At 46.3% G+C, this 22,319-nt stretch overlaps 1 protein-coding gene across 2 annotated transcripts in view; it reads right to left on the reverse strand.

Moving 5' to 3' along the window:
- C7H11orf24 (chromosome 7 C11orf24 homolog) overlaps positions 1-22,046 on the reverse strand; it is a 35,788-nt gene extending 13,742 nt beyond the window's left edge. The window contains exons 1-2 of one of the 2 annotated variants that reach the window (XM_075425873.1): positions 21,975-22,046; positions 20,970-21,092 (exon numbers count right to left, since the gene is read on the reverse strand). The gene's annotated coding sequence lies outside the window, so the exon portion shown is untranslated. Of the gene's footprint in view, positions 1-8,936; positions 8,995-20,969; positions 21,093-21,974 lie in introns of those variants that run through there. The other variant, XM_075425872.1, reaches the window with a different exon arrangement.
- Positions 22,047-22,319: the final 273 nt, after the last annotated feature.

Consider the following 22,319-nt stretch of genomic DNA (forward strand, 5'->3'; position numbering starts at 1 on the left):
ACTTAGAAAACCTGGGATACAACAGTCAAAGGTCCATTTGCTGCCCCAATACAGGCTCTCCATGCCCCCACAATTTCCAGTATTAACAAAATGCTCCTATGGGAGGATGACTAAGGTGGACGTGCACAGTTCTGTACTTTCAGAGGAAGCTTTGAAGGAAAACATTTCTAGAAATCACCGAGTCTTCTGATGGATACAACAGCCAGGCTAGGATGGTGACCAGCCAGCTAGATCTGATAAACACCTGGGGCTGACACAAGGCCACCAGAGCATTCAAGGTTGATCTGTTGCAACAGTAATACAGAAGCTATATGTGCTCTGAAATGTGATTCAGAGAAGAAACACTGCCAGCTCAGGTCTGGAAGAACATTACTTACATTCCTTCTCCTACCACACAATTTCTTCAAAGCATAACACTGCACAGCTGGCCATGTATTACAGAAGAGATGGCACATTCTTTCACATTAGCAGGCACACTCCTCACTGCGGCAGGCAGAACAGGATATTGGACAGACATCAGTTTGGTCTGCTGCTGCCTTTTCTGACGTTTCTCCTGATACACGTCCACAAAAAATGATTTTAAAAAATCCTACAAAGCCAAGAAGTCTACACAGAGTGCCTCACACTGGAATCTGTTACAAACAACAGCCCGATAAGTAAAACCTTTTTAATTAGGCAGCCATAAAGTTATACATCTTCTCCTCCCCTACATATGAACAACCTCCTCCAGTTCATAGTGTAGTCCCCTTCTTTAGGTGAATCTCCATCAATCTGCACAACACACAGCCCACAGGAAAGGTGACTGCGATGCTGACAGTAGCATCTACAAGCTTCAGAGAATGAGCCAGAAAATGCCAACAGCTGCAAATGATGAAGTCAAAAGAACAGAGAGAGCATCCTTGCTCAGCACACCCAACATGCCCTCTAGATTCACATTTGACCAACTTAGATGGGAGTTAAGCCAGAGAAAGAAATAATCCAGTGTCACTGAGCAGACAGCCTCTGAGAAGGCTGCTGCATCATCTGGAAGACTGGTGTGGACACGGTGCTTTTTAAAAGAAGTTTGCAGCTGCTAAACTATTTCTCCAGATACCACATATTACATTCTGCAAGAAAATTCATTCTTCTACTCATAAATGGCCAAACATAATAAATCAAGACTTTCAAGACACTCTGCATGAATAGAACACACACCGGTGAAAGTCTCTTTCAAAGAGTGGGAATGCCAAATTTTGCTGAGAAACTCTGCAATCATACTTGGACTTGGCTGACATGTGAAACTTCCATAAGTATACAGCGCTTCAGGCTCCATGCTGACAAAGGCATGTTAGGCTACACGGGGCCAAGGCTGTGCAAAGCTCACGAGCAACAGCATCTCTGTAAGGTCAACACCACCACTTTCCCACAAAAGTAATGGAAATCCATTTCCATGCAAGAGGTGGATTAATTTCAGGCTCTGAACAGCAGACCTCATTCACACAGATATTAAAGTGCTATATCCTTCATGTTCAGGATTTTCAGCAACTTGCCCAATCATCCTTTCCCTATCAAGAACCCAGAGAGGAAGGAAGTTTTAGTGGTTAGTGCCCACGTCTGACAGTGACACAACCCAAGCTCAGGCTCCTTCCCTCCTTCCAGCTTCCCGTGGAAGTGATTCAGGGCTACAGATTCACAGTCTTTGGCAAATTTAGCCACAGTGGCTTTTGTGGGTGGGTTTTTCTGGTTAGTTTTGTTTTGAATATTACCGGCTTTACCCATCTCCATCTTTCTGTGCCTTGGTTCCCCACCATATTCCTCTTTCAGGGCACAAGACAGACATCTTATGCATTTGTTACCCCATTAACGAGGACAGCCCACACTGACACCATTGAGGCTTCATGGCCATCACATTTTGTCTCTGAGAAAACGAATGTTAAAGTCTAAACCGCCAAAACCAGTATCACCCATCTGTCATCTTTTCTCACTCATATTAGTGCCATGTTCTGCGGTTCTGATGGTGAGAAGTACTACTCAGCAGGACACTTTTCCTGTGAAAAATGACCAAACAGCTATTCCATTTATGAAAATGTGGCTTGTTTTAGAATATCTGAAACAATCCAGTTTTAATATAAAGAAAAATAAACTGCCAAAGGCTAACTGCATAAACCTGTGACTCTATAATAAATGCATCAACAAAAATACCTCTAAGCAATAAAAATGCGCATGATGGCTCAACTGCAACCTTCCCCGGTCTGATCCGTACCCCAAGCAGCAAGCAAATTTTCAGACATGCTATTGTCTCATAGGAACAGGAGATCATATGCAGGGCATTTCACACCACATGGTTCAAATTAACCAGCTTTCAACAAGACCCTCAAAGGAACCATCCCAGCAGGCTCCCACATGAACTCTGCAGCCATCGAGCTGATACAGAGCAAAGGCGATCAGGAAGGGTTCAGGAAGGGTAAAAGGTAAGCTCATGAATTTGGTTTCTCTGAGTGCTTGCAGAAGCAAGTACACTGCAGCATGGGTGCTTCATGCTTGCTGAGAGATGGCATTAGGAGCTAGAACCAGCACACTGTACATGCACAGGAATAAGTTGTGTCTGAGGTGCTATTAAATTCAAAACCGGCAAGTCTGGAGCTAACAGAGACTTAAAAAAGCAGCGACTTCAGCCTGAAGGTACAATTAACCGAGTGTTACTTTTGGAGCAAATAAAGCTGCCAATGTGTTAAAGTCTGGTCACCCACCCATCTCCTGCCCTACAGAATTTTACCACAATCAGCAATTTCATGGCAATACAGGTCAAGTTTAATGTCACTGAAATTGATAGTTTCAGTGCTACCTTTCACTCCAGACATTTTTGAAAAATCGTTATGCTCCTCTAAGTTTATGTAGAGGAATACTAATTTTAGACACGTAGAAACAGAGAACACATCTCCATACAGAACACAAGGCTCTGCAAGTTTGCTCAGGAATTTAAGCAGGTGCATGGTTTTCAGCAGGGTTACACACAGCAGTGATGGCACCCTATGTTACAAAAGCACCAAGCAATACTGTGGAGAGCTCAGAAATGGAGAAGAAAGATCAGACAGCCTGGAAACAGCCAAAACGTGGTCCCAGGGCAACAACTGAAGGGGAACATCTGCTCAGTGCTAAAAGAACTGGAAGGAATGAAAGCATTTTTAGCTATTTCTCCTTTCTGAAGGAAGTAGGATCTTTGTGCACATCCTGAAATACAGAGAATAAAAAAAATTTTTTTTTAAATATGAAAAGATACGTGCCTCCTGCTCTGGTAATCCTTACGAGCAAAACAACCAGAAGGCTCCTAAGGGTGTTTCTTCTTTTTACCTTTGTTTTTTAACCAGAGTTGTTAGTTTAGCTTTATGTGGAAGGTCTGCCAGCTGAGATGCCGCAAAAAGACATTCCAGCTTATCACAATGCAATACGATACTGGGGAGCTTTTCACCATATATATGTTAGCACAAAACAAAAGATTCTTCACAAACTCTCCAAGCCAGGAAGTCATTATATGAAAGTTGCTGGCACATACCTCCCTGCTTTGTGATTTTGACAGCTTGAAAGATGTGGAAATCACAGGGCAGGGTGGGTGGGGAAGCTCGGCCAAGTCTATTTTTTCCAAACAAAGAGAGAATCAAATGCAGTAGCAGCTCCCCTCATCGCTGTTGGCTGTCTCTGTGGTAGGTTCTTCATAGACAGTAAGTCTTCAAGTCATGTACCAACCTGAATCTAAAACTACGGTTCGTCAGAACCTAGAGGGAAAAACATCCTTCCCTCTCCTTACTCTCATGGCTGTCTATGGCTGCCAAGGCAGAATCCACAGAAATGCTTCAGCCTGGCTCTTGTGTCTCCTCTCCCACACAGCAACAGCGCAGCAGATGTACTCTCCTACCTTGTTCTAGGTTCCCTCTTTTCAGTTTCAGAGGAACTCATTTGAGTATTGAGTCCTGATGCTAACTGATTAATAGGTCAAAATAAAATAAGCTTGGTTTGAGATCCTGAAAGCTTTTCCAGTACAAATGACTGTACAAAGAGCCCCTTATTAGAGCAGCAGTTCGCGCAGGCAGGGCGAGCGGGGAAGGCGACTGGCAGGGTACAGCCGCCCCTTCTGGCAACTCAAGTAGTGGGCATCGCTCTTCCAGGAGATATTCTAGCCATGGTTACCACCCGTGGTAAAGCTGTTGCTCGAAGGAGTGTGGGGACCCAGACGGAGGCCCCACGCAAGAACGCGGGTGTCCAGGTCTCTGGCTGCAGGGAGTGCCTGAGCCTGGCGCTCGTACCGGAGGACAGCAGAGACAACGGCTGTGTTGGGTGCGAGCAGGTGAATGACCTGCTCAGCCTGGTGGCAGAGCTGAAGGAGGAAGTGGAGAGGCTGAGGAGCATCCGGGAGTGTGAGAGGGAGATCGACTGGTGGAGCCGCACCCTGCCCTCCCTGAGGCAGAGGCAGCAGGAGGTGGCTCCACAGAAAGCAGAGAACTCCCTACTCTCTTGCCACCGAGCAGAAAGAGGGGCCCTAAGAGATGGGGGGGAATGGAAACGGATCCCTACTCGGGGTGGCAAGCGAATCTCCTCCTGGCCTCCCTCACCTGCCCAGTTGCCCTTAAGCAACAGGTATGGGGCTCTGGAATGTGAGGGACTGGCCACAGAGGATGTGGGTGAAGGTGAGGCTCCATCCAAGGGGTTGCCTAGAACGAGTCAGACAGCCCCACGTATTACAACTGCCTCAACTAAGAAAAAAAGGAGGGTCATTGTCATAGGTGATTCCCTTCTGAGGGGAACAGAGGGCCCGATCTGCCGACTGGACCCATCCCACAGGGAAGTCTGCTGCCTCCCTGGGGCCCGGGTTAGGGATGTTGCTAAGAAACTCCTTGGTCTGGTGCGGCCCTCTGATTACTACCCCCTCTTGGTAATGCAGGTTGGCAGGGACGAGATCGCAGAAAGAAGTCACAAGGCCATCAAAAGGGACTTCAGGGCACTGGGGCGACTGGTTGAGGGATCAGGGGTGCAGGTGGTGTTTTCCTCCATCCCATCAGTGGCAGGGAACAGCACTGAAAGGGGCAGGAAAACTCACCTGGTCAACAGGTGGCTCAAGGACTGGTGCCATCCGTCAAATTTTGGCTTCTTTGATCATGGGGAGGTGTACACAGCACCGGGCCTGCTGGCCACAAGTGGAACTCAGCTTTCACAAAGGGGAAAAAGAATTCTTGGCCACGAGCTGGCGGGGCTCATTGAGAGGGCTTTAAACTAGGTTCGAAGGGGGAAGGGGATATTGCCCAGCTCACTAGGGATGAGCCTAGGCTTGGAGTGCCAAGGCCAGGGGTGAGATTGACAGCCCAGCTCAAGTGTGTTTACACCAATGCACATAGCATGGGCAATAAACAGGAGGAGCTGGAAGCCATTATACAGCAGGACGGCTACGACTTGGTCGCCATCACAGAAACGTGGTGGGACAACTCGCATGACTGGCATGCTGTCATAGATGGCTACAGACTCTTTAGGAAAGACAGACCAACAAGGAGAGGTGGGGGAGTTGCTCTATATGTGAGGGAGCAACTGGAATGCATTGAGCTTGGCCTGGGGGCAAATGAGGAACGAGTTGAAAGCTTGTGGGTTAGAATTAAGGGACAGGCTCACACAGGTGACATTACGGTGGGTGTATACTACAGGCCACCTGACCAGGAGGAGGAGGTTGATGAGGCCTTCTACAGGCAGCTGCAAGCAGCCTCACAGTCACAGGCCCTGGTTCTCATGGGGGACTTCAACCACCCTGGCATCAGCTGGGAAGACCATACAGCTAGGCAGGCGCAATCCAGGAGGTTCCTACAGAGCATTGATGATAACTTTCTGATGCAAGTGGTGGAGGAACCAACAAGGAAAGGCGCGCTGCTGGACCTCGTGTTAACAAACAAGGAGGGACTGGTGGAGGATGTGAAGGTTGGAGGTAGACTCGGCTGCAGTGACCATAAAATGGTCGAGTTCAGGATCCTGCGTGGAGGAAGCAGGGCGATAAGCAGGATCAAAACCCTGGACCTCAGGAGGGCTGACTTTGCCCTCTTCAAGGAGCTACTGGGAGGAATCCCGTGGGCCAGGGCTCTCGAAGGCAGGGGGGTCCATGAGTGCTGGTCACTCTTTAAACAACACTTCTTCCATGCACAGGAGCAATGCATCCCCCTGAGAAAGAAATTTAGCAAAGGAGGCAGGAGACCTGCATGGTTAAACAAGGAGCTTCTAGCGGAGATCAGACAGAAGAGAAAGGTCCATGGAATGTGGAAAGAGGGACAGGCCACTTGGGAAGAGTACAGAAACGTGGTGAGAGCATGCAGGGATGCGACGAGGAAGGCCAAGGCTCACCTGGAATTGAAGCTGGCAAGGGATGTCAAAAACAACAAGAAGGGCTTCTTCACCTACATCAGCAGCAAAAGGAAGGCTAGGGACAACGCGGGGCCGCTGCTGAATGAGGCGGGTGTCCTGGTGACGGAGGATGCGGAGAAGGCAGAGCTACTGAATGCCTTCTTTGCTTCAGTCTTCAGTGCTAAGACTGGCCCTCAGGAATCCCAGGCCCCGGAGGTAAGAGAAGAAGCCTACAAAGAGGACGACTTTCCCTTGGTCGAGGAGGACTATGTGAGGGATCGCTTAAGCAATCTGGACGTCCACAAATCCATGGGCCCCGATGGAATGCACCCACAAGTGCTGAGGGAGCTGGCGGATGTCATTGCTGAGCCACTCTCCATCATCTTTGAAAGGTCTTGGAGGACAGGAGAGGTGCCCGAGGACTGGAGAAAGGCCACTGTCACTCTAATCTTCAAAAAGGGCAAGAAGGAGGACCCAGGGAACTACAGGCTGGTCAGCCTCACCTCCATCCCGGGAAAGGTGATGGAGCAGCTTATCCTGGAGGCCATCATGAAGGAAGTGGAAGAAAAGAAGGTTATCAGGAGTAGTCAGCATGGATTCACCAAGGGGAAATCATGCCTGACCAATCTGATAGCTTTCTACGATGACATGACTGGCTGGGTAGACGAAGGGAGAGCCGTGGATGTTGTCTACCTGGACTTCAGCAAGGCTTTCGATACAGTCTCCCATGATATCCTCCTAGGGAAGCTGAGGAAGTGTGGGCTGGGTGAGTGGTCGGTGAAGTGGATAGAGAACTGGCTGAATGGCAGAACTCAGAGGGTTGTCATCAGCGGCGCTGAGTCTAGTTGGAGGCTGGTGACAAGTGGTGTCCCCCAGGGGTCAGTACTGGGCCCAGTCTTGTTTAACTTCTTCATCAACGACCTGGATGAAGAGTTAGAATGTACCCTCAGGAAGTTTGCTGATGACACCAAACTGGGAGGTGTGGTAGATACACCAGAAGGCTGTGCTGCCATTCAGCGTGACCTGGATAGGCTGGAAAGCTGGGCAGAGAGGAACCTGATGAGGTTCAACAAGGGCAAGTGCAGGGTCCTGCACCTGGGGAGGAACAACCTCATGCACCAGTACAGGCTTGGGGTGGACCTGCTGGAGAGCAGCTCTGCAGAGAGGGACCTGGGTGTCCTGGTAGACGACAGGTTAACCATGAGCCAGCAGTGTGCCCTGGCTGCCAAGAAAGCCAATGGGATCCTGGGGTGCATCAAGAAGAGTGTGGCCAGCAGGTCGAGAGAGGTTCTCCTTCCCCTCTACACTGCCCTAGTGAGGCCTCATCTGGAGTACTGTGTCCAGTTCTGGGCTCCCCAGTTCAAGAAAGATGAAGAGCTACTGGAGAGAGTCCAGCGGAGGGCTACAAGGATGGTGAGGGGACTGGAGCATCTCCCCTACGAGGAGAGGTTGAGGGAACTGGGCTTGTTCAGCCTGAAGAAGAGAAGGCTGCGAGGGGACCTTATAAATGCCCACAAATATCTGAAGGGTGGGTGTCAGGAGGATGGGGCCAAGCTCTTATCAGTAGTGCCCAGTGACAGGACAAGGGGCAATGGGCACAAACTGAGGCACAGGAAGTTCCGTCTGAACATGAGGAAGAACTTCTTCCTTCTGAGGGTGACGGAGCACTGGAACAGGCTGCCCAGGGAGGTTGTGGAGTCTCCTTCTCTGGAGATATTCAAGACCCGCCTGGACAAGGTCCTGTGCAGCCTGCTGTAGGTGACCCTGCTTCGGCAGGGGGGTTGGACTAGATGACCCACAGAGGTCCCTTCCAACCCCTACTATTCTGTGATATTCTGTGATATTATTCGTGGAAGGTGGATTGCACAGGCAGTAGCAGATTCTTCTGAACCTTTCCAAGCTTGATATGGAAGGTCTGTCTATCTAGCTGTCTGCTGCTGACACTGCTAATGAACACTCCAAAACTGTTCCATAGAGTTAACTGAATACTATGGGTATCTACAGACAGTCAGCAGAGCAGCTCACCAAGAGAGATTACAACTAGCACAAATATCAGTTTAACTTATACCAAAGTCTTTGGACACTATGCATGTTTTCACATAATCTCTCATGTTCTGTGTTTTACTGGACATACGGGGTCCAAATACAGGTATTTCCTGAAGCACTCTTGGATGCCTCTGTGCTTACCTCAGTCTCCAATTTTTGCTCAGCAGTATGCCAACAGAGTTTGGAAAAAACAAAGCTGAAACCTTCCTCTCAACTTGTAACACCTGAACTCGAAACAAAAGCAAGAGGCTATTCTTACTCCTCCAGAAGTTGTGTCCTAAAGGCAGCAGCACAGGCTGAACCCACTAGAAACTTCTGGCTACTGATTTTATGCCAAAGATGCTCTGATCCTGTAACAAGGGAAACACTGAACTAGAAAACACAAAACACCAACAAGATCAGTGCACCCTGGTCAAAAGATGAGCTCAGCACACATTAATTATCTAGGTCAACAGACTGCCTGGGGGAGGTTGTCCAAGCACAGACAACAAAAACAAGGACAAGCATATGAAAGCCGCACTACAAGTAGTAACTCTTACCACTTGCTTCGATATGTTGAATGGTGTTTTGAAGACTCCAGCTCCAAAGCAATCCAATTAATTATCTACTAATTATCTAGGTCAAGAGACTGCCTGGGGGAGGTTGTCCAAGCACAGACAACAAAAACAAGGACAAAGACAATCATATGAAAGCCACACTACAAGTAGTAACTCTTACCACTTGCTTCGATATGTTGAATGGTGTTTTGAAGACTCCAGCTCCAAAGCAATCCAATACAAAGCTGTCAGATATCAGCAGATCGCAGCAGAACACCATCATAGGTCAGGAATAAACAAGTGGAACAGGTTATGACTGAATGAAATCAGACACAAAAGAAAAAACATGTCAAGAATTAAATAATTCACACTTGAATTAACATGCACATCCTGCCTATCAAACCCCTCCTTTTGCTCCAAATCAGGCTGCTGCTAGAGTTTCTGCAAGCCTGGAGCGAGAGAAGGCTATAAATGCAGAAGAGCAAGGACACAGGTGGTCAGCACCAAGGTACAATACTTCTTCAGCCTCATCATTTAAAGCAAGTTTAGGGTCCTCAGAACCAGACATCAGACAAACAAGTCCAACTTGCAGGCTGGAGAGTCCCATCAGCTGGTTGTAGGGGCCTCCCACCCATAAATCCACCCCTGGTCTCTCAGCTGCTCTTTCTCCTGTTAGAGACTGTTCATCTACTCACAAAGCAGTGGTAAATCACACCAGTGAACTGCATCAGCTTAAAACCAGGTACACAAGGTGAACTGGCACCAACTCTGCTTTCCTTCAAAGCTGCAATTTGTAGTAAACCAAGAACTGCTCCATAAGCAGCAGAGTCATCCATACAGAAGGACAGTAACCTCAGAGTGACATAATGCATGCTCTGGCATGACAACTGTTAACTACTAGGAAGTGTATTTGCTTCTTAAAATAATCCAGAAAACTGAAAGTTTCCAGAGGAGATCAGAGAAAACTCCAGAACTATCTTTTAAGCGACTACATGGACCAGAGGACCAGCAGTCTCCTCTTCTCTTCAGGCTCCCTCTCTATTCTGGGTCAGTTAAGTGGAGAACCAGCATCCTCTCAGGACTTGAGGGAGAAGGGCCCTTTTTGGAAGGCTGTGGCCATCTCAGAAGACAGAAGAGCAAAATTCCAAGTTGTTTCTGGTAAATCTAATGCCAATGCTCACTTCCAAAAGGCCAAAAATTAAAGAGGCAGAGCAAGTTAGTCCCCCTAGCCTTCAAGCATGGTTGGGCACAAGGTGCCCTGGCAAGGCAATATGAAGGAAGATTGCAACTGATGCCACGTTTTCACCTTCTTTGTTAACAATCAGTGGGCATCAGGCTTCAGCAATATGAACCTTCACAAACAAGAAAGAACACTTCCACTGGATATAACCCTCAGGTCTTCCAGCTCTCCACTGTAATTCCAAATTTTACTTTTTTTTTTTTAAAACAAACTCTGAAGCATCTTTCTAAAAGAGGTACTTTGGACTTTCAAACAGAAATCTGTCTTTAGGCTTAAAAAACAATAGCCAATGGAGCTAATCTCAATCTAGCAAGGATTAAGTCTTACAAAACCTGTCACAGTACTAAAAAAAGGTGTGCTTGCTTTCAATGGAGAAAAGACTTGGCACGGTCCAGTTCATGGAAGAATCAGCTCCAACCAGGACAATGTGACAATACCTCTCCGAGATCAGAAACTGTGACTGAGTTGAGTGTCTCATTATCTAGCATCGTTAGCCTCCACCTAAAGCTAGTAATAAGCTTTAGTTGTCAACAACAAAGCATTTGCACAACCTGTTCTTGGCTACAGAACGTTTATGTGTATGAATGCATGAGATAACCTGAAAACACAGCTCTAAGCCTGACAACACTGTATCAGACACTTTCATCAGCAGGAAGTAGTGATAAATAAATACATAAAATACATTAAAATTAACACAAATAATACATAAACATAAATACATAAAATACATAACTTTATCCTAATGTTAGTAACCATGAGGACTTTAGAACGCAGAGTGCAGATAATGTTTAGGTGAACCACCATGGAGAAGGGATCTCCATCAGAAGAGGCTCTGCTCCAGGTCCAGGCTCCCAGTTCATACCGATGGTGCCAGAGGCACGTGGACCATGAGCTTCAGCAGGGCAAGGAGACACCATCTCCCCTACCAGCTGCATCTCAAACAATGCAATCACCCACAGGAAAGTTTAACAAAGCTATTATAGCAGCTCACACTTTAAACTCACTAATTTTCCAGAGAGCCTGGCGTAACTAAACAGTCAAGTACTTTTAGCATTTAGTGGGAGGATCTTCACAAGTTTCATTTGCAAGTATGGAGAAATTACAGGCTTCCTCTGGTCTAGAAAGCAGTGCTTCTGCCTCTACCAGCTTCTCAACAAAATCCAGCTTCTGTCTCAGCACCCAGTTTCAAAGGCATTTGAGCCACTTTACAGGAGGGCACGTCTACTTCAGTTGCCTGAATTGTATCATGAGGTAAAGCTGCCCAAGCAGGTAACATAGCAGAAAAAGTACCCTGCAGTGAGCATTAGATGTTCACAGAATTGGAGTTTTTGGGGGTTGTTTTTGGTTTGGGGTTTTTGTGACAGCCATCTGAAGAGGAGCTACACATCAAACCCTGCTTAGCAAATCCTTTAACACTGATAGGCCAAGATAGAAGACTCTTTCTTCCTGCATATTAACGTCTACAACATAGAACAGTATCTAACCGCTTAAACTGCATGCTCAGCCTTTCAGTATTTGCTTTTTAAAGGTGCTGCACATTGCCTTCACTTCCCTCCAGCAATAACTTTCCTGAAGATGAGAGAAAAATACTGAAATAAATTTGTACATGTATTCTATTTACAAATTCTCTCCTTCATCCAGATATCCTTTATGCAGATGAATCGCCATATGAAATCAACTGTTACGGCTGTATGTTCACTGGATGGCATTCACTGCATCTTGCTCAGAAGCAATTGTAAACGTGAACGCTTGAGCACACTGTGAGATACACCTAGTGAATCACAGTTTTGAAACGTGTATTTTAACTCCAGAAGGAACCTCTGCAGGTGTAATCTTGCTGATTTCAATACGGTTCTGTAAACAAATTTGTCCCAAGACATGCAATAACCTAAGAGCTCATTTAGCAGAAGGGTTTGCAGTTTTCAGTCAACTCTCAGGGGACAGCTTGCCCACTCCACAGTTTGCATTACATCTGTTTCCACTTTCAGAGGGGTCAAAGACCAACTGGAGAACACACCACCCAGAAAGAACTGCTTGCTAATGTTGCCAAAACCTGGGGAGAAGAGCAACCAAAACCCACAAAACCGCCCACCTCACCAACATTTTCTGTTTATATTTTTTTCTAAAACTCTCTTTCACTCAGATATTCCTTATGAGGATGGATCATCTGCACCATATATCCACTTCTGTTACCGCCGTTTATTCACTGAATGGATTTCATTGCATCAACACATATCCAGCTTCTTGACACTATGAGATTTTCAAAGCCTAGAAATCCTTGCTCCCTTTGCAACAGACAGAAAAGGAACAAACAGGAATCTATGAATCCACCGAATCCAGTCAAAAGCTGTTTGCTAAATAGAAAACAAACTCAACTTCTGTGCTTTTGTTTTTCAAATCAGCTGGTAACAAAAGCCACCTGCATTACAACTCCATCCAGGCCACATGCTTCTCAAACTTCAGCAGCAAGTGTCCCTGAAGAATGTTATCAGCCATTTCCATGTCAGCATATCTACTTTAGGCAGCACTTCTTCAAACGCATAAAGCATGTGTTTAACTTTATACCTGAGAGTAACTCTAGCAGAACCAGTGGAACCTGTGACTTGCATAAAATTAAGTCCCATAACCACTGGCAGGCTCACGACATTGCATTCCCTCTGCTGGCTTTACTTGCCCAAGATGTGCCCACTAGAGCCAGGCATACCCCAGACATCATCAGTGGTGCATTTCGGCCACAGTGCATGCCTACTCCAGCCATCTCAGAGACGGTCACTGCAGCCAGAACACATGGATCCCGTCATATCTACAAGGCAAATATAAACTGTCAGCCATCCCTCAAAAAAAAACATCATAGATGAAGATATAATTGTTCTTGGTGTCAATTATCAACTTGTTTCAGGAAGAGTCAACACAGCTTCTGTAGGAGGAAATTATCAACTCATATCTAAAATCTTTGAGGCTATTCATTACACGTGGATTCGTATAAATGTTTTAGTGAGGAACCATTTCAAAGTTCTAATGCAAACTAAGATGCTGTTGGCTACAAAGAAAGGATTTTGCCTGGACTGATAACTGATTAGAATAGGAAACAAAGAGCAGAAAGAATCAATAGGTTTTCACAAGGACAAGTGGCCACCAGTGAAGTTCCAGAGATCTGTGCTGGGGCCTCTGCTATTTAATGCACACACAAGATTCAAAGAGAAAGGGAACAGTGGGACGATATTGGCTTTTAGCTGAACTGCCAGAGGGTTTCATGATACCAAGTGTCAGGGGATGATGCCTCTATCCAACACTACTGATCACTGTAGAAGACAATACTGTGCTAGACAGACCTCTGCTTCTGCCTCATGCAGACAGTCTCCTGCACTTAAGGTCTGCTACTACGGCACAATAAGCTGACTGACAAACAAGTCCTACAGCTCTTACTGACCAAATGTCCACTGCACCATTTTTAAAATAGGTCCAGAAGTAGTGTAGACATACAGTTCAGACAACGATGGCCAGAAGCTATTCTAGAGACAGGGAACCTACACACCATGCAAACCAAGTTTATTTTGCAGCAGGCAGCTTGGCCAGAGTTATGACTTCCAGTTAGACATTAAATAAGCCCTCTGCACAATTTTCACAGAATCACAGAACAGTTCAGATTGGAAGGGACCTCTGGAGGTCATCTGACCCAATTGCCCTGCTCAAGCAGGGCCACCTATGGCCAGTTGCACAGGACCATGTCCAGACGGCTTTTGAGTATCTCGAAGGACGAAGTCTCCACAACCCTCCCAGGCAACCTGTGCCAGGGCTCAGTCACCCTCACAGTGAGGAAGTGTTTCCTGATGTTCAGAGGGAACCTCTGGTGTTTCAGTTTGTGCCCATTGCCTCTTGATCTGTCACTGTACACCACTGAAAATAGCACTCTCCCTTCAGGTGTTTATATACATTGATAAGCTCCCCCCTAAGCCTTCTCTTCTACAGGCTGAGTAGTCCCAGCTCTCCCAGCCTTTCCTCACAGCAGAGTTTCTCAAGCCGCAATGCCAATTCAAGAACAGAAACCTCTACAAAAGTAGCAATGAAGAACAGGTCATGTGGACTGCACTATTCGCCATTTTATATGGCTTAACGCACTATGAGGAAGAATCCTCACCTTCAAGGGCATATGCTCCACCTCACTGTCAGGTGAGAGGTGGTCTCCACCCATAGTACTTAACATTTCTTATTTCTAAAGGAGGTCTACATAGCAGTGCCACATTGAGACAATGCAGGAGCTGCTGCTCTTGCAAATGAGACTATTTCCAGGCATGGAAGGCATCTGAGATACATCAGGCTTAGCAGTTCTACATCAGCCTAAGCAAATACTGTAAAGACACTACATCATCTGTATCACAAACCAAGGAAGATACTGTGACTATTCCACAAAAACTTTGCTATAAAAAGGAACTGGAAAGATTAAATAGGTTTTGCACATTTTGTAAAGCTCTAGATAATCAGGATTCATTACCAAAATGGACAAATGACAAAAAACACTTGAGGAGGGAGTGTGTCTGCTCTTTTCAAAGCTGGTCTCAAATTTTCACACTCAGACCAGCTGGTCATGCCTACAGTCCCAGCACTTTCCGTCATGCTCATGAATGAGATATTTTTCCAAACAAAACTTTTTTTAAAAAATGAAACCTAGGTCTAGAATGTTATCTTTTAAAGGAGGGAAGCACATTGCTCCTTTTTTAATCGTTATCAGGTCAAAGAGTGTCAGCAACCCACATGAAGATTCCCAGAAGCTGCTGTGAAATCTTAGTGACAACATAGTCTTTCCAGATCAGCTAGGATATGAAGAGATTTAGAAACAGGAAGAAATGATAACTTAAAACAAAACTGGTCTCAGCAGGAAAAAAACCTTGATCAGCACAGCTGAGAAAGCCAGAAAAAATATTTATAGCAATACTTATTGTTTCTTGAGTTAACAAATACACTAGCACCCATTTACTGTGAGTTGAGATCTAGGGAGTAAATGCTCTTTGCTTGGACATGGAGAATTTCAGCTTATCACTGGGCACCTCTCACCCATCAGAAACACTCATCCTTAACCCTGCTAATAAGTCAATCTCCTGTTTATCTTACAGCAAAAAAAATTAATAGGACTTCTTTTCCACCATGCTCTCCTTTATTAATTAGATACGGGAACCTAAGTCCAGATGTTACTGCCCACAAGAAGACATGCTGATGATGTAAGGTTTCATCAAACGGATGATGATGTAAAGGAGCTTTGCTGACACAAATACACCAGCCCAATCTTTGTAACACGGGTCAGTCCATAGCATGACAGGGCATCAGTTCAAAACAGCAGAGTGTAGATAAGAGAGATCAACCCTCCCTTATCTCACAGGGTGAAAAAAAGAGGTGCGAGAAGACTGAGCCATTTGCATATAGCTATACAAGGAACTAGTCAGAGTTGGAAATGAAAATCGAGTCGCTTAAAATCCAGCTTAGTGCACAAGCTACAAGACAGTCCACTCTTCCTATAAAAGCATGTATTTAGCAAGAGTGTCATTAAGAGCATCTCAGGAACATGCAGAAATATCTGCTGTGGGTTTGTCTTTTCTGAAGGAGAGGGGGAAGAGTGTTCCTATAACATCAATCACTGTCCTGGTTTTGGCTGGGATAGAGTTAATTTTCTTCCCAATAGCTGCTGTGTTTTGGATTTAGTATGGGAAGAACCTTGATAATACACCGATGTTTTTAATGGTTGCTAAGAAATCAAGGACTTTTTCCAGTTTCCCATATTCAGCTAATGAGCAGGTGTGCAGGAGCTAGTAGGGAGCACAGCCAGGCAAATGGCCCAAGCTGGCCAATTCATATACTCCATAGCATACATGTGATGCTCAATCTATAAATGGGGGTTGGCTGCAGGGGCAGGAACTCTTTTTCTGCGAGTTCAACTTTTTCCATGAGTTCGAAGCTACCCGTGAGTTCAGCGATTGCTGCTCAAGGACTGGCTGCACAATCAGTTGTCAGGTGGTAAGAAAAAAATTGTATCATGCATAGTTTGTTTTGCATATTCTTTATTATTATTTCCTTTGTTGTCCTATCAAACTGTCTACATCTCAACTCCTGAGTTTTACTTTTGTCTACTGGCCTCCCCATCCCATGGGGGGGGGGAAGCGGGGTGGTGATGAACAAGCAGCTGTCTGGTGCTTAGTTGCTGGCTGCTGGGTTAAATCACAACAATCACATACAAATCAAAATTAGTCAGTAGTAAGATTCAAGGAATAACGTACATTGAGAAATGAGAAAGCGAAGAGGTCGCACTAATGCATGAGGCATACCTTGCTTGATCTTAAATGGATCCTAAATATTTCCCTTGAACCAATTTGCATTCATAACACTTCTAACTTTATTCCCTGTTCTTCAATTTATTCCCATTTCATGAATAGGGAATGAATTTTGCCGTCACTCATCCGCACCTGGTCAGCTCCTGCTGACTTCTACAAAATTTCCCTCTGTTAATGGACTTGTTTCATAGCAGTCTCAAATCCGTCCAGAGCGAGCACACAAAAAAAGAACAAAAGAAAAACACAGAAAAAAACACAATACTTTTGAGTGTAGAAACTTACCAGGCAAACACTTATAACAGTTTTCTTGCTGTCAGGAATTATTGCACCTTTAGGGGAAGCAAAAGCCAATAAAAGCCTGGATATAGTAGGACTACAGATGAAAGCATAGGAAAAAAAATTGTGTAAAATACCATTGTATGCAACCAGAGAGCCACTTCTCTGAGACTGTCAAAGCATTGTCACAAAGAGATGGAAGAGTGGAAAGGTTTACCCTGCTTTTTAATTTAGAGAAGCCAAACAAAGAAAGAAAGAGAAGAGGACTCAGTAAAAGAACATACTTGATCCTATTAAAATTAATGAGATTTCATCCTAGTCTCCACACACAAGTTGTACTGGGAGTTTAACTTAAGTGGATTTAAATCCAGATTTAGTTAAAGTGCTGCAAAGTCTCCCCAAGCCAGACAAATATAAATCCAATACAAATATGCATGCAAAATTCAATGCAAATTTAATCAAATAACTTTTTTTCCCACTTTTTTTATAAAACAGATCTAAAACCAGCACACCTTCTCTATCTGAAATACGTGCTCACGTGTTTTGCTGAACTATTGCATAAGTCGTTCTCCTGGCCTGGCACCGAGTCAGCTGGAGCTCAGCGAAAGGCAATCCCAATGCCCTCCCAGACAGTCAGAGGCAAAAGGGTCATCTTTAGCAGAAGCAGTGATGGTTGTGAAGAAGACTTATTAACTGTCTCAATAAATTAAAAAACAGCCCTTGTATACAAACAACAACCCCTTCCCTCTTTGTGTATTTAGGGAATAAAAGAGGTAGCTATGGTGGCTTGGACACTCCATAGCCATGTCTGCAGAGCACAGTTTAATTGTACTTTGGGGGGACAGCTCAGCTGATACTCCCCAAGCAAAGGTGACAGGAGCTGTGGCAATGTAGAGATAATCTAGGCATGCAACTGGCAAGCCACACCAACTGTGCAGACCTAACTTCCTCCTCAAATGGAGGACCCATCTGATTCCTTAAGCAGGTGCAAGATGTACAGATGCACTGTGGGTCCTGCCGCATGCACTGGAGGATGGTCCAGCTGGCTGCAAATAAACAAGTACCCATATCCCTGGCTCTCTGCCCTCCATTCCTTTCTTCATACCACATTATTCTATTAGAAAAAACAAACAAACAAGCACCCAATGTGCTTTCCAAATCACTGACAAGTTATCATGCAAACTGGGAGGAAAGGACATGATGGAAAATCCAGGCTCACACACTGTCATTCCAGAGATCCCATGTTCTGCAAAGCGCACTTGAAGACTAGCTCTCTCACCATGGCAACACAGCCATCAGAGACCATATTTCAGCCCCATCCTGTCTAGTACCAACTCTGTGTCAGTGCAGTAGCAGCCCCACCTCTCAGCGCTGAAATCCAAGATCTGATCCTTAAGGCCAAGCCCACAACAGCAAAGAAAAACAAAGCCAGCAAAGGCAATGAAAGACTGCCAGAAGTTTTGGCACCTACACCGACTGGCACTCAAAATTGCCCAGAGGAAACCTCATTTTAGTGATAATTACAATAATGGCACAGCAGAGCCATCACCTAAAATGCAGTGTTTCCATGAATACACCTAAAGAACCAAAGCAATGAGGAAGGCAGACAGCACAACAGCAAGCAGCAAAGTGCTGCTTCACACACCAGCAATGCAAGCATGTGGTTCCACTGAGCATTAAAACTCACTCCTACAGTTCTTGCCACTTGCTTTTGTTGGAGAAGTTGTTCACAGGAACATGTGGCAATATCCATGTAGACATTCCTTCAAGAAGGGGGTTCCCATACCACGATGGAGATATGTTGTCCTTTGCTGGATGAACTGCTGTGCCAGAGGCATGGTGATCTCCTTGGACTGCCAGCAGTCAAAAGCTGACGGAGCTGCAAACCACATTTCCAAAGTGCACAACCAGCTCCTGCCTGCACCCATTTGCAGCATGACTACTGTTCCTGCAGTACCAACAGCATCCTTACACCCCAGCTGCAAGCTCACAAGCCCCACTAACTGCTCTAAGCCTAAGTCATAGAAAGGGAACCACAACTTCAGTCCAAGGGAGAAGAACTGACAGAAGGAAGAAACATATTAAGTGCTTGCTACAGTCCAGAAAAAGGGTTGAACTGCAGTTTACTTCAGAGGACTTCTTGGCTTCCTAGCTGGCAAAGTCAACAGCCCTTTAGGAGTCCTTCCCAGGCCGAAACAGGCTGGGTATCACTGACAGGTGGGGTACGATGAGGGATACACCTGCAGAACAGGCTGGAAGCCAGGAAGGAAAGCAACCTTACTGAGCCAGAGCATGCAGTGTCAGACGGCACCCAGCAACAGCGCACGCAGTACAGATATTGCCCTCCCAGTCCTTTTAAGGGTAGGAAGAGAAAAGCCACAAAGCTAATCGAGTTCAGCTCCTGGTGCAGGGAGCTTCACCCAGCAATTACCGTGCCGGGAGGAGGGGGAGCAGGAATGGTATCTCATCCACCGCACAAACAAACTTTGTACCAGCTCCGTGATCCTAATTTAAACACTTCAAAGGGCAAACGGCCAGCTGGTGGGGATTGTCATTGCTCTGCAACTGAGCCATAGCAATGCACAGCAGCTGAGGATCTACACGCAAGTGCCAGTGAATTGACTGCTTTTTCCTCCAGCTTTCCCAGTGCGTAATTGCTCTTGCTATTAGAAGTTTGTATCAAACACAAAGCAACAACTAAAGGGCAAGGATAAATCTAAAACAGAGATTAGCCGTGCCTGAACATGCTTATATGTGCGGTCTGGCAATGAGAGCAGAAACAGGTCAGAGCAGAAGGATCCGAGCATAGCCGTTCAGCCCATGCGTGCAGGCAACATAGATCTCCGTACGGAGACAGGGGCTGCAGGGAAACGCATGTGCATGACACCCAGCCATCCACACAACTGCTCTCAGCCATAAGCCCAGCATCACTCAGAACACACACCTCAGCCAGGACGAAGCAGTCACTGCGATACACCTGGTTTGTAGGTACGCAGCAGAGCAACAAGTTCATTCCTCCTACGTTCAAGTGACCTGTAATTTTTCACTGCAAATATGCTGGCATAAACTCTTGCTGTACCTGGTTTACAGTGCTTTCAGTTCAAAAAACTGTGTTCAAGCATGGATGACGATACATAGAACACATGCTTGGTTAACATTGTGTCAGAGCACGGGGAGACATCAGCAGAACTGTATATGAAAAGCTTCATGCAGAAACGTTCTATCCATGCCTTTAAAAAACACAAAGTGGCGAGAAAGTCCACCCAAACAGATCAATTCTTTAGGGTTTCTTCAAGCAAAGTTTTGGACATTTCCAGCATGCACTGCTTTAAACAAACTTCTCCATTCCTTAATGTCCCTGCAACATTTTCCCTTGAAAATTTAGTCAGTCACACACAACTGAGGAAGTCAGCTACGACATTTAAAAATAGCTACGTTATCTAACCCTGTAATCCATGTTATACAGACAGACATTATCAGGCCTTCAGCATGGACATTTTTCATCACTGAAGCTTCAAATTTTGCTTGCAAATTACTCTCTTCGCCTCTGAAAAGTCTGTGCCAGGAGACTTCCCTTAGGAGGCTGCAGGTGGCATGGATGTGCCAATTAGAAGTTCAATAGCAGATAACCAGATGCAAAGTCTGTTTTCTGGCAGATAGGTTTACAAAACCAGCAGTGAATTCACTATTAAAACAAAAAATAAAGATGTCTGCACCAATGTGTTGAGAGGCATGTAGTTTGGAATTTCCCCCAGAAAAGTACCAAAATAATAACTGTATGTATACATACATTGTGTACATATATACATATAAACTAGAATCACGAGGTAAACATTCACAGCAAGCGCATTAATCTACCACAGACATGAAAGGTAATAAAGATTGATAGATTCTTTCCAAACTATCCATCACCATGTAATGGACTGCATTAAAATACATAGTAGTGGATGATTGTGGTAGATAAGTAAGACTAATACACAAATACGTGCACTTATGAGAGACAGACACTGCATCAACATGCATCTTGTAGACTAGTATTCAAAGCTACTGATCAGCCACAGAGCCTCTGAGGTCTAAAGGGCACCAAAGGCTCACTATCAGCAAGTTTACCTCACTCAGCAAGGCTGAAACTTAGCTCAAGGCGGGGAGGATTAGTATTTCTATGGGTTTGTTCCTCCAGTAAGCAGTCAGTTAACTCACTTTATCATGAAACAGAAGTCTTGTTGCATGACGAGGCCTGGCAGGGATTCAGTCAGCTAACACGCAGGAGATCAAGGCACCTTATTCGACAGGATCCCGAGAGAGAATTTTTCTTTGCCAATCCTAGAAGACAAAGTTTGGGAGACAGCAGAGGGGAAAGTTAAGGGATTCACTGAATCCACCAGAACAAGATCCACAGTGACAAGATAACCCCACAGGATGCTGTGTTTGAGAGCTTGGTCAAAGCAGAGTACTTATTCTCCCTAATATTTACTGGATTCCAGCTGACACCTTGCTAACATTGCCCAAGGTACAGTTAACCCTACTGAAAACCTCTGCTTAAGGTATGACAAGATGAAGGTTTCAGTAGGATACCACACAAGGCAGGATTCAATTTACAAAGGTAATCTCAGTCATACACACTGGACTTTATTTATTGAGACACAAGATATTTTCACACATCTGTGATGCCATGCACAAGGGTGACCTGCTGCAGGCACCGTATTTCTGCGGTGGTCCACAGGGCCCAACCATGTTACCTTTCAGGCAGTGAATTACTCGCTGAGTCAATCAGCTCTCTTCCCCACCATGAAACCCAGTTCCCTCTGCTCCCACCTGCCCAAGAACAAAATCACCTACGAGCGCACACACACTGCGAGGCGAGGGAGCAATGAGCAAGGACAACGCTGCCGCCTCCGCGGCTACTACACAGGGGTGTAACTCGTTAGCGAATTTATCTCCAACTTCTGCGGCAAACTGATTTGCAACCTACGTAGCAAATTTACCGGAGCGACTGCCGAGCGGCTGCTACCCCCGCAGGCTGCGGCCACCCGTCCCCGCCCTGCCTGCAGCAGGTCGAACCGACTCCCGCTCGGCGGCTCCCCCCGCCCCGGAGACCCGCGGCACGGCGCCCCTCCCGGTTCCCGTTTCCGCAGGCCAGGGACAAGGCACCGCCCGCCCTCACGGCGCGGCAGGGCAGAGCACGGGGGCGGAAGAGGCACTCACCCCGGCGGAGGCGCCCGCCGGCGCGGCCCCGACCGTGAACAAGAGCAGCCCCGGCGCCCCGCCACATGCCACGACCGCGCCCCGCCCCGGACACGCGTCCCCCTCCTCTCATTGGCTGGCCCACCGGCCTACTGCCCCTCCCCCTCCACCCGCGCCGGGGGTGCTTTTCAGCCCGGAAACACCGAGGCGCGGGGGGGGGGGGAGTTGTCTGCCCGCGGAAGTGGCGCATGCAGCGGGGCGGGGCGTGCGGTGGTGTGGCGGTCCGCCTCGGGGCTATTGCAGGCGGGCTCGTGTGGCTGCGGGTGCCGGGGCGCCGGCCCCGCCTGGCGGGAGCGCGAGCTCGGC

Source organism: Opisthocomus hoazin, chromosome 7 (genome assembly GCF_030867145.1).
Source record: "Opisthocomus hoazin isolate bOpiHoa1 chromosome 7, bOpiHoa1.hap1, whole genome shotgun sequence".
Lineage (NCBI taxonomy): Eukaryota > Metazoa > Chordata > Aves > Opisthocomiformes > Opisthocomidae > Opisthocomus > Opisthocomus hoazin.